The 5287-nt window shown below is 40.1% G+C and overlaps 1 long non-coding RNA gene across 1 annotated transcript; it reads right to left on the reverse strand.

The window, feature by feature from the left end:
* Positions 1-3223: 3223 nt before the first annotated feature.
* LOC111438032 lies at positions 3224-4296 on the reverse strand. Its single transcript, XR_002709600.1, has 3 exons — positions 4244-4296; positions 4060-4150; positions 3224-3263 (listed from the first exon to the last, which is right to left on the reverse strand). It is a non-coding gene; the product is annotated as an uncharacterized LOC111438032 (long non-coding RNA).
* Between the last annotated feature and the right edge of the window lie 991 nt (positions 4297-5287).

The raw sequence follows: 5287 nt of genomic DNA on the forward strand, positions 1-5287 counted from the left end.
TCTTCCTTATCTATTTATTCCTGAACCAATTTTAATGTACTCTAGCTAGGATAGATAATTTCTAATTCACATCATTCAACAGATAATTTCTAAATTTCTAACTCACATCTAAATAATTGTTAATAGGAAAAGGTAAATCTTACTAACCTAGTACTTCCCTATACACACTCACATGTGCGAGTGTAAATTCCCAAGGCGCTCGCACACCCCCTCCTCTGGTCAAGCTAATCTGTAGCGACGTCTAGAGGTCAGCGGAACCCCATAGTGTCATGCGCCTCATGAACTGAAGGGAATGAACTCTTCATCCACGTAGCAGAAGCATTGGGAATCATTTTGATTTTATTATGAATTAAAAGAAAAGCAATAAATAAGAAAACAAGAACTCTAGCTCTGTAGAAACCCTAGCTTGCAAGACTCATGGGAGTATTCGAACCATGCAAAAGTTCTTCAACATTCAACAAAATCTTTCCTACTATGACTCAAACACAAGATCAAGGCTTGTGGGAGCCTCTTGAAAGAAAATCTTGAAGGGATTGAAGAAAGTTTCGAGAATTCTCTTGAGTTATAATTTCATTCTCCAGAGAAAGTGGGAGAGATTGTATGTCTTTTCTCAACCCGAAGGTCATATTTATAGGGATTATGGGAGAATCTTTGCCAAAATAATATATTTGCATATTTAATATATTAGGATATATTATCTTATACAAATTATATTTAGATATTACAAGATATTCTAATATATATTTAATTAATTTGAATCTCATTCAAATTTCAAATATATTTTTAGTTAATGTATCACATTAATTGATTTAATATTTAATTATATTAAATACAATAAATGTATTTTTCTTTTAATATATCTAATATGTTAAATATTAATTTGAACACTCGAAATTAATATATTTTTCTCTCTTTATCTTTAACCTATCTAATATATTAAATATTAATTTGAACCTTTCAAATTAAATATATTTTCTCTGTTTATTTAATATATCTCATATATTAAATATTAATTTGATATTTCAAATTAAATTTATTTTCTCCTTTATATTTAATATATCCAATATATTAAATATCAATTTGAACCCTTCAAATTTTCTTTCAAATAAATTGAATCTTTTAGCGTTACTATGAGTTAACTAGGAAACCTTATCCTATAGATTATAAACTCCAATGATAAAAATTAATTAATTAAGCTCTTTAATTAATCAATTTCCATTCATTAACTATAGGTCACTCCACTATAGACCTAAAGTTGCACTCTTATGCACTGTAGGGCAAGTTATGTCCATTGATATAATCATTACAAGCAAGTCAATTATTCACGAGTTGTTCATAATTATAGCTGGGTAAAAGTCCGTTTTACCCCTATAGTTACATCTTTCACCTTAAGTACCATTGATTCTCTTATGAACAATTTGTATATGATTCAATCATAAACCAAGTCTCTCTAGGGCCAATGAGAGGGTGGGGCCCCATTGTTCAAGTCCCGAAATGAGTACTTACAGAACAACTCATCTACTTTCCTTATATGGAAAGAAGGGAATTCCATCTCATGATATTATGTTCCAACTCCGTATTTGGTCAAGTCCCCAAAATGGTAGGCATATTGAATCGGCTAAAAGAATCATTCTTACCCATGTAAATTAAAGGACAAGGCCTTAGAGGCAGGAGTTCATAACTCACTCAGGATTAAGATCGAGTCGCATATGATCATCTTGTGAAATATTAATCTTCTCAATTAACAGATTTATAAAGAGAGATTAAATATTTCTTGGTCCAATCTTATACAAATTCATTGTATAGGATACCCCCACTTATATGTCTCCACATGAACGATTTGGATCAACTCATTTGTAACTGTAACGACCTGAAAATAATAATAATAATAATAAGAATAAGTAAATAATAATTATTAAAAAAAAAAAAGAGTAAATTATCACTCTCTCTCCACCTTCCCCAAATATCTCCCCCACACGTCAGCAAAATGATCTAAAAAAAAGAACTAAACAGAAAAAAAACAGATATTGAGAAGGGAAAAATAAAAAAAAAAAAGAAACAAAGTAAAGATCACAGATTTTAGGAGAGAAGAATTGGAGATGGCCTTCACTTCAAGCAGATTTAATAGGAATGAAAAGAGACCAAAAAGTAATCGGTAAGTTAGATCTTCTTTTCTTTTATCTTTTGCCAGAGATAGAAAAGTTGTCTTAGATCTCCTTTTCAATTATTTAGATTTCTGAATATCGAATCGAAAATCAAAATTGATTGAAAATGGGTTTGTGAATTGATGAGTTATGAGTTATGATGATGTATGATGTATGACTTTAATGATGTATGAGTTATGATGATGTGTGGGTTATGATACCTGAGGATGTGCTCAGTATATATATATTTTGATGAATGTCGTACTTGATATGTTTGATGCACTCTGTGGCAATATGATGAGTATGATGAATGCGTGACGTTTACCTTAATATGATGACGTTTTCCATATTGAGCATGCTATATGATGATGAGTGCCATATTGCATCATGTCGCTAGATCGATATAGGGCACAACCCTAAGAGCGTGAAATGATATTAATAAAAATATCCATGAGTATATGTTACCTAGAGTAACATAGATATAGACTAGAGGGTTGTGTCAGAAGAGACATTATGATGAACTTAGAGGGACCTTATGCATATTGTATGTTCATAAGCATAGGGCTACTTCCCCTAGAGATGATGAGTGCGGACGCGCACCGTATGATGAGCGCGAATGCGCACAGGTGCGAAAGCACACAGATGAGGGTGTTCATGAGGTACATGACACTATGGGGTTCCGCTGACCTCCGGACGTCGCTACAGATTAGCTTGACCAGAGGATCCAGGGGGTGTGCGAGCGCCCTGGGGATTCACACTCGCACGTGTGTGTAACGACCCTAAATTTCCACATATCTAGAGTCGCCACTAACGTCTCATGCTCATCTCTAATGCAGAATAAGAATCTAAGCATGCTCACCTTTATTAGCAGAAAAATTTAAAACTTCAGAATACATTAAAACATTGAAAAACACTGCCGGACTTACGTGTTTCAATCATCGTGCTGGAGTTCAAAAGACAAAATAAAAAGATTACAAATTAATTAATATAAATGAATGAAATGCAAACGCCCTATCCTAACCAAGACTAGGAATTTTAAATATGCAACTATCCTATGCACGCGCCACAGTCTCTGATCACGATGCCACCGTCAACCGTACATGGGAGCCTTGCCTTTACCTGAAAAACAATATGGCACACGGCCTGAGTATTTCTCGAAATACTCAGTAAGTGACCCCACTATAGGGGTCATGCGAATGCAAACACATGCAATCATGAATAGGGACCTATCTCTAATCATCTTAGGGGTGGCCTCCAGTCTCGGACAAATTGGATGTGTAGTACTTCCCTACACACGACTCACACGTGCGAGTGTGAGTCCCCAGGGCGCTCGCACACCCCCTGGACCCTCTGGTCAAGCTAATCTGTAGCGACGTCCGGAGGTCAGCGGAACCCCATAGTGTCATGCGCCTCATGAACACCCTCATCTGTGTGCTTTCGCACCTGTGCGCATTCGCGCTCATCATAAGGTGCGCGTCCGCACTCATCATCTCTAGGGGAAGTAGCCCTATGCTTATGAACATACAAAATGCATGAGGTCCCTCTAAATCCATCGTAATGTCTCTTCTGACACAACCCTCTAGTCTCATCTCTTTGTTACTCTAGGTAACGCATATCGTGGATATTTATATTAATATCATTTTCATGCTCTTAGGGTTGTGTCCTACGTCGATCTAACGACATGATGCAATATGGCACTCATCATCATCTAGCATGCTCATTATGGAAAACATCATCATATTAAGGTAAAAATCATGCAATCATCATGCCCATCATAATGCCACAACGTGCGTCAAACATATCAAGCGTCACTCAACAAAATATGTATATACTGCACATATCATCAAGCATCATAATCCACACATCATCATAACTCATACAATTATTTAGCCTATCCTATAGTAAGGCCACTTACATGGTTGGCCTCGGCCGAAGTACTTCCTAAATAGCTAAACGTAAGCTCCCGTTCCGTGAGAGTTGCTTCCTACTTCGCTGGGGTTTGTTTCCTATCACACCGTTCACCACTTCCGTTAGTATTTCACAATTAATTTACCTAATTTAATAAATGTGAAATACGGCTCTAAAACGGCCTCGGATACCTTAATCGGGGCCGAAAACAGATCCAGGAGGGTCGAAACAGTGGAAACTGGGCTGAAAACAGGTGAGCCGAGCCGAACAGCCGCTGGAGCCGCCGAAGGAGCCGCCGGAGAGTCACCGGAGGGAGCCCGAGCCGTTTGCGCCGAGCCGAGCCGAGGACTGCCGCGCCGCTGTGTGACACGTGGCAGCAGCAGAGAAAGCCACGTCGGGCGGTAGTGTCGGGTCGAAGCGCGGGTCGCAGTCTGGTTCGGGTCGTGGTTCGGGTCGCGGCTGTGGAAGGCTACTGGGCCAAGGCTAAACGTTGGGCCTCGGCTTACTGGGCTGGGCCGCAAGTGTTTGGTTTGCAGGCCGGCTCAATTGGACCGTGAGTCTAGTCCGGGTTGGTTCAACTGAACCGTAGCTTCTGGGCCGGTTTGAGGTTTGGGCCGCTGTAGTTGGGCTGGGCCGAAGGCAGAGGCCAAGGGGGAACGGGCTGGCTCTCCCGGGTTCTGGGTTCGGGTTGACCCGGATTCGTGGATCTCGTCTTCCTTACCCGACTCTGGCTGATTTTCCGGCGAGTTTTCTCTCTCCTTCCCGCGGCGTTTCCGTTGTCGATTTCGGTCCTCTTCCTTCCCTTTTCCTCTTTGTTCGTCGTCCTTCTTTCCTTTTTGGGAGTTTTGCGGCCTAAAAGCTCCTAAAAGCCATATATCTAAGAATCGATTAAGAAACCTAACTTTCCGACCTCGGTTACCGACGACGACGCTTACGAAATAACACCAAATGCACCCTGAGTTATTGTGCTTTCGTTAGGGATCTCTCTTACGGTAGTAACAGGTCGTTTGGTGTCGGTTTAAGGGTGGTTTGAGGGCTCGTCGGAGAAACTGAACACTCGCCGACGTTTGTCCGAAATCTCTCTCTCTCTCGAAATTTTCTCTCTTTTCTCCCTTTGCAGGTGTTCTGAAGATGCTGGGCTGAGGGTGGGCGTGCTGTGGCCGTTGTTTCGCGTGGGTTCCGCGAAACTCGGCGGTCGCAGGAAAACTCGCGGGTTTTCCGACGACTGGGTTTTT

Source organism: Cucurbita moschata, unplaced genomic scaffold, assembly GCF_002738365.1.
Source record: "Cucurbita moschata cultivar Rifu unplaced genomic scaffold, Cmos_1.0 Cmo_Scf00069, whole genome shotgun sequence".
NCBI classification, from domain to species: Eukaryota; Viridiplantae; Streptophyta; class Magnoliopsida; order Cucurbitales; family Cucurbitaceae; genus Cucurbita; species Cucurbita moschata.